Below are 13,638 nucleotides of genomic sequence, written 5' to 3'. Positions count from 1 at the left end.
CATGTGTTCAGGCACATTTGGAGAAGACATTATGTAAAAAATAAACTAATGGCGGCTGAAGTGCGAGTGAAAATCCAAATTTAGTCATTTGTTGTTTTATAATAATAATAATAATAATAATAATAATAATAATAATAATAATAATAATAATAATAATAATAATAATAATAATAATAATAATAATGTGATAATGTATATCTGTCTGCCATCCACTTTTCACGTGGAAAGGAACGTAACTGAACCATCAAATACAAGTAGTGGATATTGCAACTGAAACACCTGTGCAAATAGCATAGGATGTCCGCGTGACTCATAGGAGACATCTGGAAGTTTATATCGTAATTTTGGACAAGAAGTCACATGTGCGGGTTCTTGGTATTCACTTCAGTAGAAGGGGTTCATCAGTGAACCCAATTCCTGTGTGTAGAGCGGTATAATGGGGGATATATTCGACATCAAAAGAGGGTAAACGCAGAGGCGCGTCTAGCAAGTGTACCTGTCTTCAAAGCTCCAACACTTTGTGACGGCTTACGACCTACAGCATCCAGGAGGATGTGTGCATATGAACAGGAAGGACAAGCCATATCCAAGAGGAGCAACTGCGAGGGAAAACGGAAATTGTCTGAAAGGGACGTCAGGACATTGACTAAAGTTGTTGCACGAAAATGAAAAACTATCACATCAGCAATCACCGGAAAAGTGAATACATACTTCACAAAATCTGTGTGAACGAAAACATTCCGTCGATAACTGTATAAATCCAACATCCATGGCATAGTTGCGATACCGAAACCTTTCATCAGTTGCACAAATTATACAAAGCGGGTTCAGTGGTGCCAGAAGCATAAATCCTGGACGTTGGATGACCTAAAACGTATCATATTCTAGACGAGTCCAGCTACATTGTTTTCCAAACAACAGGGCGAGTCAATATGATCTTGAAGCTTTGCTGGCGTCTACTATTAATCCAATGTTCTCGGGATTGCTGCCAAAGTGAGTGTTGCTGTGCTGAGCTTTCGTTACCATACAGCGGCAACATCTTCAGAGCTATGTGTTGAAGCTCTGAAGATGTTGCCGCTGCTACAGATTGGTCGTACAGATTATATAGTGGTCTTTAAGAATCGCTGTGTTCCTATTGGTTGACCAATGGCGTGCTTTGATTTTGTTGGTGGAAACTGCTCTCTGATTGGCTGATGGTTCTTTTCGTACTGAGAAGCTGGATCCAGATGTCAGGTAGATGATAACCTTCGTCTCTGTTGATGGATGGCTTGTATGTACGGATGAATAGAGATTCATGTATTTTTCTGTCCCAGAACTGTTTGCTTTTCTTTAATACTTGAATTTGGTCCCACATGGCCGTATGATTGTATTGTATGCAGTGTTCGGCTATTGCAGATTTTTCCGGTTGTTTAAGTCTGGTGTGTCGCTGGTGTTCTTTCATTCTGTCTTCAATGTTCCTTCCTGTTTCACCTATGTAAGTGGCGTTACATTCACAGGTGTTCCTATAGATGCCTGGTGTCTTTAATCCCAATGAGTCTTTTGCACTTGGTAGTAAACTCCTGATCTTCGGTGGAGGCAGGCATACGAACACTGCATACAATACAATTATACGGCCATGTGGGACCAAATTGAAGTATTAAGGAAAAGCAAATAGTTCTGGGACAGAAAAATACATGAATCTCTATTCATCCGTACATACAAGCCATCCATCAACAGAGACGAAGGTTATCATCTACCTGACATCTGGATCCAGCTTCTCAGTACGAAAAGAACCATCAGCCAATCAGAGAGCAGTTTCCACCAACAAAATCAGAGCACGCCATTGGCCAACAAAAACAACCAATAGGAACACAGTGATTCTTAAAGACCACTATATAATCTGTACGACCAATCTGTAGCAGCGGCAACATCTTCAGAGCTTCAACACATAGCTCTGAAGATGTTGCCGCTGTATGGTAACGAAAGCTCAGCACAGCAACACTCACTCTGGCAGCAATCCCGAGAACATTGGATTAACAGGGCGAGTGTTCGTCTGTAGAAGCCTCTCTGAGGCATACAACCCGGTTTGCTTGATACTCACAATCAAGCATGGAGACGGATCTGTGATGGTTTGTGGTGCAATATCGTCATAGACTTTGGACTCCAAATTATTCTAGAGGGTCGTGTCATTCCGAAGGACTATTGGATCACTCTAGAGCACCATTTGCATCCTATTTTTCGATCACTTTTCCCGGAAGATTGACCAGTGTTCCAAGATGATAACTGTCCCATTCACACTGCTAAACTTGTCACAGAGTGGTTCGATGAGCATAACAGTGAGGTTGAACATATGCCATAGCCCTCTTAATCGCCGAATTTCAACATCTTTAAGCCTGTATAGGGTTTGTTAGATAAACAAGTGAGGGAACATTTATCCTCATCACGTGTACGTACTGAACGAATCACTGCGCTTCAAGAGGAATGGCTGAAAATCCCTCTGCAAACGGTGCAGAACCTCGATCAACCCTTCCCAAGTCGTGTTGCTGCTGTACTGGCTGCCAAAGACGCCCCAATACCTTATTAAATACAAATTAAGGATTCTATCAGGTGATCAGTTTCAGTGTCCACTACCTGTTAATCTTAAGCAGATTTAATCACCTAAAAAGCTTGTTTTAGATGTTTGGGGATAAAATAATCCATTTTTCCCCAGCAATTTCTAACACCATCTTGCATACATACAACCAGTATTACGTCGTGGTTGTGCGGCTTACATAACAGTAGAGTATACATACACGAACAATGAAATTGTTGTAGGGAAATATACTTTAAGGAACTTCTGCGCCTCTTTTTATCTAAGGTCTTAATTAAGATCACGCAACAACGGGTGTTAACAGCTAGATTTCACTAACAATTTTCAGGACTTCATAAACAACTGGAAGTCTATATTACAATAACACATGGACGCCCGAAGAAAATTTTCTAGGGGGAAAACTCAAATCCCTGGCTGCTATATTATTTTTTGTATTTGGTGTTTGGTATTTTTTATTTGTATTTAAAAAATCTTAAGAAATTTAATACATTTTCGTGAGCCAGGGGACTCGAGCCCCACTCTGCCCTCCCCTTCGGGCGCCCATGCAATAGCAGCATGAAGATTAACAAGAGAGGTCAGTGCGTCATATCAGTGTCTGGTTTAAATGTATTATAAAGTAAGCTAATATAACGGAAACATTTTAAATAAAATAATGATGATCATATTCTAACCACATCGCACTACTTATCTTCGAATGCTATTGACTTTGGAAGACGATAATTTTTATTTAAGAGAAATCAGACGATTTCAAATTATAAAGTTATCAACAGAGATTTCATTGTTAGCTGTGTTGAAATATCAACAGTCAGCTTTATCACGAAATTCTGCAGTTGTTACGATCAGTGTTGCCACACTTGGTACAATTGTACCAAATTCAGCCCTTTTGGTCATTCATCGGCCCGTTGGTGCCACGCTGGCATTTTCAGCCCCATTTGTGAAAAAGTTGGTACAATTCTATCCAATTCAGCACAATTTAACAAATACTTGTCACATCTTCAAAAGTGTCAGTAAGACATTTCCTACATCTCACGTTACTCATACGGTGTTGGACTCTTAAAAAATGTTGAACATTCATTGTGACGTTGCAGCGTATAAAGCTACGAACTTTGTGTGGAATATTCGTATTTCGAACAATACGGGAAACAAATGACGCTAAATGGGCGGATCCGCGCCGCGCATGAAGGAGACGAGAAAGAAGCAGTGTGGTGGAAATTTTAGCCTGAAATCTTAAAAGAAGAAGACGACGATGACTCACACACACGTTGAATCAAATGTTGAATATTCTATTCAATATCTTTTATTCCTCGTTTTATATATTTTTTCATATATGGCCATAATACCGTTTTGGTTTATTGGTCACTTTGAAATAGGGACGCGTTTGGTTTCCTTGCAATACATACCGAAGATAATAACTATTTTCCCTTTTAATTTGCGGTCTCTGTTATACAGTGACTCACATTAATATTCGGACACCATAGATATTACACATAATTTGCTTGCTGCATATGAAAAAAGTAATAAATGGGAAACCAACGGAAAACAAGCAAATAAGGCAATGGTTTGGTCGAGCAAATATGCTACCAGTTAATTAAATTATGCAAACTAAGTCCACTTTATGAGCACGCAATTGCAATATACCGTATTTTGGACGCCACTTTAATATTCGGACAGTTTTTTTGACGTTTGTTTATCAATAGTAAGAGAAACAGCGGAAGAGTTCCAGTTGCAGTTTAAGTTGTCCCGAGACAGGACATGTGTATCTGCTTAGTTTACGAGTGATTAGTGTGACCGAGAGAAAGCATAAAAGGAAAATGGAGCGGAAGGGACCAAATACAACGTTTAAGCAACGGCATTTAGTAATTTTTCACCATGCGAAAGGTCTATCGTACAGGGAAATTGCAGAACTACTCAATATTTACTAAAGCACCGTTTATGACATTGTACAAAAATTTAATAGAGAGGATTGAATTAAGTCAGCGCTTCAAAAAAGTCCACCTGTAAAACTGAATGATGGAGAGAAAAGCAAATTGTTTCAGAAAGTGAAGACAAATTCCAGAATAAGTGAGCTGAGATGAACAGTAGAGCTGTATGAAGACACAGGGAAGGCGGTGCATCCTGAAACTGTGCGGCGAGTGTTGTGAAGTGAAGGGTTTAATAAGAAAATAACTAGAAAAAAGCCTTTTATTTGTAAAATTAACAAAGATAAAAGAGTTAAATTCGCTAAAGTTCATATTGAGAAGTCCGCAACTTGATGGAATGGCGGGTTATTCACGGACAAATCAAAATTCAATCTGCATGAGTCCGATGGCAAGGTAATTGTGTGGCAGAAGCCATATACAGAGTAAGATCCTGCAAATCTTCAACCCACCGTAAAGCATGGAGAAGGAAGTGTGATAGTATGGGGGTGCATTTTTGCATCGGGAGTGTGAGAAATGGTGTTTTTAAAATTTGGATGTTTTTAAAAAGTAATTTTCTACAAGAGCAGTTTCTTGATTTGGACTCTTGGAAGGGGAGAAGGAGTGTTCTAGAATTTTACCTCTTTTAGTTTCGTGTTATAGAGCCATGCAGGGGTAAAAGTGCGGGTAACGCGGGGGACGTCGTCCCCCACTTCTGGAAAATGTATGTGGCGTCCCCCCACTTTCTAAAAAAAATTACAATGGGGAAAGATAGGCAGAGGAGACGGCATGATGTCTTGCGTCCCCCCTACCTTTTCAGATCCACTTTTACCTCTGGAGCCATGTAATACACTGGTATAAAATAATGAATTCAGCCCTTTTTGTTTCGATTTGGTACTATTTTTCAGCCCACTCCAGAGCTAGGACTGTGGCAACACTGGTTACGATTATATTGCTGTAGATCGGTTCCGATAACGCGGACCCCCTGTTCATTCGGAAAGTGATTCGTGGACCCCTTGCAATGTTATCTGCAATTTCACTTGGTATTTTAAAAAAATTTAATTAGAATTACTACTGACAAGAAAAGGATCAAGAAAAATAATGCAATAAGTAATTTACTCTTAAGATACATGGTTGTTTCCTAATGAACAAAAATTCAATTGAAAATACAGAAACTTTCAAGACTGAAAATCAACGTCTTTTTTCTTTTCTTTCTTTCTTTTTTTTTTTTTTTAAAGAGAAGGAAATCCACTTGATAAACAGTTTCCAAATGTGGAGTCACTAATGTGAGGAATGAAATTCTTTTTGTTTTTCCATTTTTGCATTGAAATCTGGAATAAGGTTTGTCACCATCAAACTTAGATCCGATTCCACATTAAGACGATTTCGCTTTAAAGGCTTAATAATGCTAAGAGCAGAAAAGGTCTGTTCATATAAGTAAGTGGTAGGCATAGGCATCAAATGTTGCAATGTCTTTTAGGACAACTCTTCATACTCACAGGGCAGAAAGTAGGAAAACATATAAATTTACAAACGTAGGTATAATACTTCTTCTATAAGAGCTGTGAGTTCCCTTTTATTACAGCACATATCAATTGTTAGGCTTCGCGGGCCCCTGGCTAGGTACTGCTGACCCTCAGGGTATCCGCGAACCTCACTTTGAGAACTACTGCAATAGTTATTGCTCTTTCAACTTTTACAATAATATATTGGTGATTATCTTATTCTCAGACATATGAGATATCAATATCTTCATAGAAAACTATAACAAATATAAATAAGATTGTCACAGGATCATGACAACATAGAAAGTTTCTAGAACTTCAGCCTATTAAGTATGCAATAGTAGTTGATGTTTCGTTTCTATGTATCTTTTCACCCCATACTGTCTTTGATTATTCATATTATGTCTCTGGCTGTAATTATTTGTTCTCCAAAATTAACTATAGGTGTGATTTGAAGTTTGATAAGGAAAATGAACTTAATTATTGTATTTTATTTAGTATTCATTCTGAATTAGTTTTCTTACAGAATTGGTGGTTATGTAGATGTAAGGCATAATGGATGTGTTCAATTTGCCCCCAAGTTATTAGGAAATTGCTAAAACATTATATATTCAATTATGCTTCACACTAATAAACTACAATAAGAAAAAATATCCAGTCTGAATTTGGAGATAAAGAAGCTTAGCATCAAAGTTCCCTTGAATCTATATCTCCGTTACTTTATAGTGTACATCATTTCTCAAAATAATAACTTATACCTTACTATAATAGTCAGAAAATTCAAGGATGATATAAAGTAAAGGATTTACCCATAGCTAATTTGTCCTCGGAAGTCGGTGAAGACGAAAACATGTCAGAATCGCTAAATTTGACAGGCTTTTCTCTCTTTTCTCCATTAATTTTTGCTCGAAACATTAGGTTCTCCGTATGTAAACATGTGGTGTTTATTATGTTTATTTTTTTTTAAATCATAGCTTTAACGTTCAAAATGGTTACATGTGGAGCTTACGGGTTCGTGTTTATTATCTTCAACGGGACTTGCGTTCTTACTCCTGTTGAGGCTCGGGCTAACCAATAAGGGGGGGGAGGGCTCATTAGTCTCCTTGAAGCTCGCACTCATTTATTTCATTGGGGCACGCGCTTACTTGGGCTTGGACTCACTACACTCAGTAACAAGGCTCGGGCTCACTACCATAAATGGGCTTCTGCTCAGTGACGTCATTGGGGTTTGCACTCATTAGTGCTCGTGTTCATTACTTTCAGTGGGGCAAGCGATCTCTGTTTGCTAGTTTAAGTTCTATTCCCCAAATCTGTTCACGTTAGATTCTGTTCACTTTCAAAACTCTTTTACGTTGATCTTCCAAAATTGTAACCCATGAGTTACTAACAACACTGATCCAATATCCTCATAAACCTCTGTTACTCTTTTATTATTTCTCAAATTGGTACACTTAAAATTCTCTCTTACCATCACACTTTAGAATTAACATTTCTCAATCTATCAAACTCAAATGCCAATAGATTCTTGTCTTGTCTTCTTCACCTTTAATGGTGTTTAAAAAGTTTTTGCACCGAGATCTAAGGTCTTGTGTGCTACGATTGTAAGATTATTGAATTACTTGTGTAAAAAAGTTCTTTGTATAAAATTTCAAAAAAAAAAAAAAAAAAAAAAAAAAAAATTACAAATGGCTAACTCCGCCATTTGCAATGGTTGGCCGACTTAAAAGTCGAAGTGCCTGTTCTGTATTGTAGATAATTGATAAAAGTTAGAAGAAAATTAAGTTCAGTGCAATATGATCATGAAAGTAGAAAAACAGAAAGTTAAAATCAGGAAAAGCATAAAATTTTCATAATAGGTAAGTATTGTAGGCTAAATCGGGGAGGAGGCCCAACGGGACGGAGAGGGTCAGCTACCCAGTTGATCAGGGTGTAATAAATTGGTAAAAAGTGAAAATACATAAATTTTAAATGAGAAGAATAATTGTGGATGAATGTAAGTGTGTTTGTAATTAACTGTGAATGTGTGAATTATGAATTATATGTAGAATGAACACTTTTCACTTTAATCACTTCCTCTTCTTGACAACACTTCGGGAGATGTTATCCCGGTTTGTGTATAGCCCGCTCCCCCCAGTTCTTTGTCACCGGAACTGGAGGAGTCACTACTACTACTACTGCTACTACTTTACTACTAATACTTTACTACTACTACTACTACTACTACTACTACTACTACTTATATCGAGAACAGAACCCAACCAACCCCTGCGGGGCTTCTAACCCGTTCATACTACTAGTACTACTACTACTATTGCTACTAACTACCACTACTACTACTACTACTACTACTACTACTACTACTACTACTACTACTACTACTTATACTAAAGCTTCCTTACCACAAGATTTCCATCTTAAATCTTTATAACATGCGATTCCGATTCATTATGAACTAATATGAATCGTTAGAATCACTATGATTCGTTAAAAATCACTGGGGGGAGCGGGCTATACTCAATCCGTTATCCCTACCAAGGTCACCGCTAGACCTCTTCTTGATCTTCCAATAGATTCGTTCTTCAATCAACCCTAACTTTACTACATTTTCAAATTGTAACCGTCCTGAGTTCGTGGTCCATGTTCGGGCTGTCATTTATTTGTAACCAACTAGAGGTCTGGGTCCATGTTCGGGCTGTCATTTATTTGTAACCGGCTGTAGTTCTGTTCGCTGTCCTCGGCTCGTGGTATTACCAATAAGTATACTCCTGATACTTTAACTTACCTGGACAGGACGACGAAGACCTCTCCAAGAAAGGTTACAAACTGTTTCCCAAAAAGCTCGTCGGTCTCAATAATGAGATGAGCATTAGGCGCCGAGAGGTTCGGGTGTCTCGTCTCGAAAACCTCACGGACGATCAGACGGTCATCCAGACCATAACGCACACAAACACCATTCATACATACAACGAAAACACACAGGGTTAAATGACACTATACTTATTTATTAGAACACTATTTTCAAAAAAAAATTACGAAGAGAAATGAACACAACACTGGACACTAATAAATTTTGCCGCTGAAATTACGTTTTGCCCTTTTCGGGAAATAGAGCCCTTTCTATATATATGATTATAATTCAGGTATCACTATAAATACTTTGCTCACACCATTAACACACTTGGGGGATTCGCACTGGGGAAAAGTTGTCTGGATCGTCCCACGATGAATCCAGTTGTTACGCTGAACAGTCCTGCAGCGTAAAGGTGAATCTTCAGCAAACACACAAAAGAAGATCTCCACAATGGAATACAGATATTGGAGGGCGCGTATGTAACATTTTAAACGCACAAGGTCTGAGGACCTGGGATTTCACTGGTTGGGGCTAGCCGTAAGAAATCGTCCTTCACCGGCTAAATAGCTTGTGCCCCTTAACACAACTTGTGTTTGAAGTTCAACGCGAGAAGCGTGGTTGCATCTTCCAGACCTCGAGTCAAACTCCTCGAGCATCAAAGCTCAAGCTACGGGTTGCAATGGTCAATGGAAAAGTGTTGGCAGTTCATTTCAAAAATCACTCGGTTAACTCACCTGTATACACATACAAACAGAATACGGAAAACAATTTATGTTAATTTTAGTCAACTGCCTATAATGCTCTAGAAATGAAATGAAATGAAATCTTTGAGTTTTACGTCCCACGCTTATGCCTGTTAGGCTAAAGGAGACGGTGATAATGAGAGATGAGTGAAATGGTGGAATGAAGAAAGTGGGAGGAAACGGGAGAACCTCGAGAAAACCCACGAGCACGGTGTTTGTCCACCACAAAGTTCACTTGGCGGGGGCTGGGATCGAACCCGGGACCCCAAGCACCAGAGGTGAACGCTCTACCACTGAGCCACCGCGCCCCCATATAATGCACTAGACGCGGCGATAACATTGGCGTGAGAAAGTACAGATAACGAACTACGAAAACTGTGAGGCTGGTGCCACTTTGGCTACTGAACATCTGGTCAGCCCGTATTTCTCTAATCTATTGTAATGTTTCCATAAGCGATTAACGAAAGCACTTAATTCAGTTCCAAATAGCTGCAGAATATATACTGTGCATATAATAAGTCAGGGAGAAACACTGAAATGGTTAGTCACTAACTGAAATGTTCTCAGCAAAATCAATGTTTTAAACATATATATGAAAAAATGATTAAAGACTTCTTTGTCCAATTGTGTGGGAAAGAAGCAATTCCCACCAAAGAAAGAACTTATATGCGTTGCAGAATAAAGTATGAATCGAAAATAAAGATCACTGTCTTTACGAAATATACAGGGTGTCCACAAAAAATACTTCTATAACCTGGTGGCGGTTATAGATTTGGGGTCCGGAAGGGAACGACCTGTTAAGTGCACACGTAGACAGGTTGAGAACCCTTGGCCGTCTGACGAAGTATGAATAAAATTAGGTTTTTCACCTGAAAATTTAAAATAAATTAGTTGGCAACACTGTCATATGGTGTGAGACTTACGTGCATAAACGTTGAATGGTTTTTCACCTGAAAAAAGGGCTATTCAAAATAGTTAAAGAACTAGTTCACTCACTACAACATGATGAGGTTCCTGCATGAGCAATGTCCAATCCAAATGTTCCATGAAGTAATAAGATCCTCTTGAACAACTGGTGCAGTTGGGTTTCCTTATCTTCCGTTACTTCACATGTTGAAACCATGCTGTCTTCCTGTGTGAGTATCCACCATGATTCTCCAACGATGAGTTGATGAGGGGAGAAGGAGAGATTTTTTTTAACACTGGTGTGAGAAACGAAGTACGGTTACAACACCTGTATGATAATTTTTTTTTAAGTTCGCAGAAAGCGTTTGTAGGGCTATTAAAATTCTTACTTTTTTAAAAAAAAAACACAAATACTTCTCGTAAAATGTTTAAGTGTTCCGTTTCGATCACTTTATTTGAGATAATATGAAGTAAATACGTTATAGGGCTGTTTAAATGCTTTTTTTTAACACTAATAAATTCTTTTCGTAAAATGTTTAAGTGTTCCGTTTCGATCACTATTTTGTGTAATATGAAGTAAATATGCACACTCAATAACTATTCAAAAAACATCGACTTAAAGAATTATCAAACATTTCAATAAAAATAGTAAATATACTGATATCTGTATTTAAAATATAATAATATGAATGAATAAGCAAATAGCAAAACATGTTAAAGGTACTAAAATATTAAAATTATTATTAAAGTTTCGATATCACTATAATATATTTGAAAAATATGAAAATCATTGAAAAAGTAAAATGAATGGAAATGTAAACACATGATAAACTGACAATATATAAACAAAATAAGATTTTCACCTGTATGTCCTTTTTTTTTAACTGTGCCTCGTGTTGTTTGGCAGAAAAGAACGAAAAATCGTTTTTCAAAAATAAAAAAAAATAAACTTAAGTGTCAAAATTGACGTTCATAGTAATTCCAAGAAATAAGCATGATTCTGCATATCAAACAAAAGATCGTGATTTCGTTGACATGTACGAAGAAAATATGGCACGCCATAAGATCAAATGCCATCTGCTCGTCGAGACTTTAGTTCGATAATGCTCATTACAACAAATGGTTTCGTTCTGAAACAAAGTTATTATTAGCTTAGGCCTAGAATAATGGTCGTTGTTCACTTCCATAAACGTAAACATTGTAGGGTTACCGGAATAGGTGGGTATTATCTGCAAAGAATTTATTAATATAGCGTTGAAAACTATTCAATATTGATCCAAGTTTTTCAAAGGTCTGAATCAAGGAAGTTGACTCACTAGTCCAAACATTCCTGAAAATAAATGGTCATTACGTCATGAATTGACCAAAACCATAGGTGGGAAAAATGTGTAATACTACACGTACTTACACACACAATATGCCATCGACACCTGCGAGGCAAAATTAGAAACGAGGAAAGGCCTGCAACCAAAGGCACTTACAAAATGTTTCTATACATAACTGAAATATCAACACTATAATATTCAGTAAAATACACGTATGTTCCCTGGAACATAACATACGTCTTCCACCTAGAAAAAATGTGTAAACACACAAGATACAAATGCTTTCCTAGCATCGTAAAGATATGTCTCTATAAGACAAAATACATGAGACCTACTAAAAGAAAAACATGGGATACAAACACAAAAATGTAGTCAACGACATTACAACTTTCTGGTTGGTCTGAAACATCCAATTAAATTCCCTACAAAACAGTTATGTCACTCCACGACAATTAAACTTTCTTAGGCATCTTCGCTACAAAATATTCAAAATGGTCTTATTAACACATTAAAATTCAAAGTCATCGAGCATATGAAATAATTAACAAAGTAATTAAAAAAAACATTATGGCTTCATGCTGTTGGAAAGAAAGAAAATAAGTTTATTTTTCGGGATCTATATCGAATTAAAATAGTTTCTAGGACATACTAGAACTAAAATATAATTTTCTGAAAATTAATGTAAAAAATAAAACAACACATTAGCATACAAGCACACAATATAGTTACGATTCATAAACATTAAAATATTCACTGAAATGTTACCAGACATCAAAATATACTCAAAAAATCTAACCTAAGAATACACATGGTTAGTTACGGGTTACTATAAAAGAAGAAGAGAAATGAAAAACTATATTTTGCGATTGATGGCGAAAATACAGTTAGCTATGGAATATCCAATGGATTAGCCACGTCCATTTTTGCAAGAGATCTGCAATTCCAGGAAATATTGCCTCCCTGAAAAAAAAATATTTATATTTATCCCCATAAAATATCCTACCCGAAGAAGTTCCCCTACGGTCGTTCAGTGGTCTAGAGAAGACGAAAAAAAATGTTAATTAGAAATTACAAGAAAATATAGAAGTTAAACATATTTCCGCATATATATTAATATGAGGGGAAAAACGACCGTTCACCATCAGAATATCTGTTCATATAGTTCCTTCTAAAATAAAAAGATTACTGCTTTCGTTCGAAGAATTATACTATTCACAGGACATTCCTACACACACTATTACCAACAAGGAAATGTCTGTTATCACTTGTTTAAGGCTTAGCCTACTTTCCGTTCTAAACTTTTCTCTTCGAACAAAATATATCATGTCACATCCTGGAAATTCAAATAAGTCAAAATCGGGTAAATGACGTAAATGAGGTTCAATAAAATTACAGTAAACACTTCAAAATGAAAACGAAAATCTAAGATTAAAACTAAAAAATAACATTGATAATCGTAAAATTCCATATTTTACGCATGAGATTACATACTAAGTTTCAATGACAAATATAAAAATGTATATATAAGGAACAACTAAAAATTTTCTTATCCTGGGCATCTCGATACATTCCTTTAAAAAAAATTCTAAAAGAAAGCCAAACATTAATTCTAAATAACATGTAATAACTTATTTAAGAATTTCGAAAATGGGAAGGGATCCTAAAAAGGGATTTAAAATTTAAAACATTTAATAAAAATATGTTATAAGGCCAAAATATCTTCCCACTGGCTGAGGGTACGGAAATCTCGCCAAGATTTCAAATTGCTTTTAAGATGCAATTCCCCTACGTATGTGATTACATACTAAATTTTAATTATAAACATACAACTATATATATAAGTA

Source organism: Thermobia domestica, chromosome 1 (assembly GCF_964235325.1).
Source record: "Thermobia domestica chromosome 1, izTheDome1.hap1.1, whole genome shotgun sequence".
NCBI classification, from domain to species: Eukaryota; Metazoa; Arthropoda; class Insecta; order Zygentoma; family Lepismatidae; genus Thermobia; species Thermobia domestica.
Note: the sequence above shows the minus strand (reverse complement) of the source record.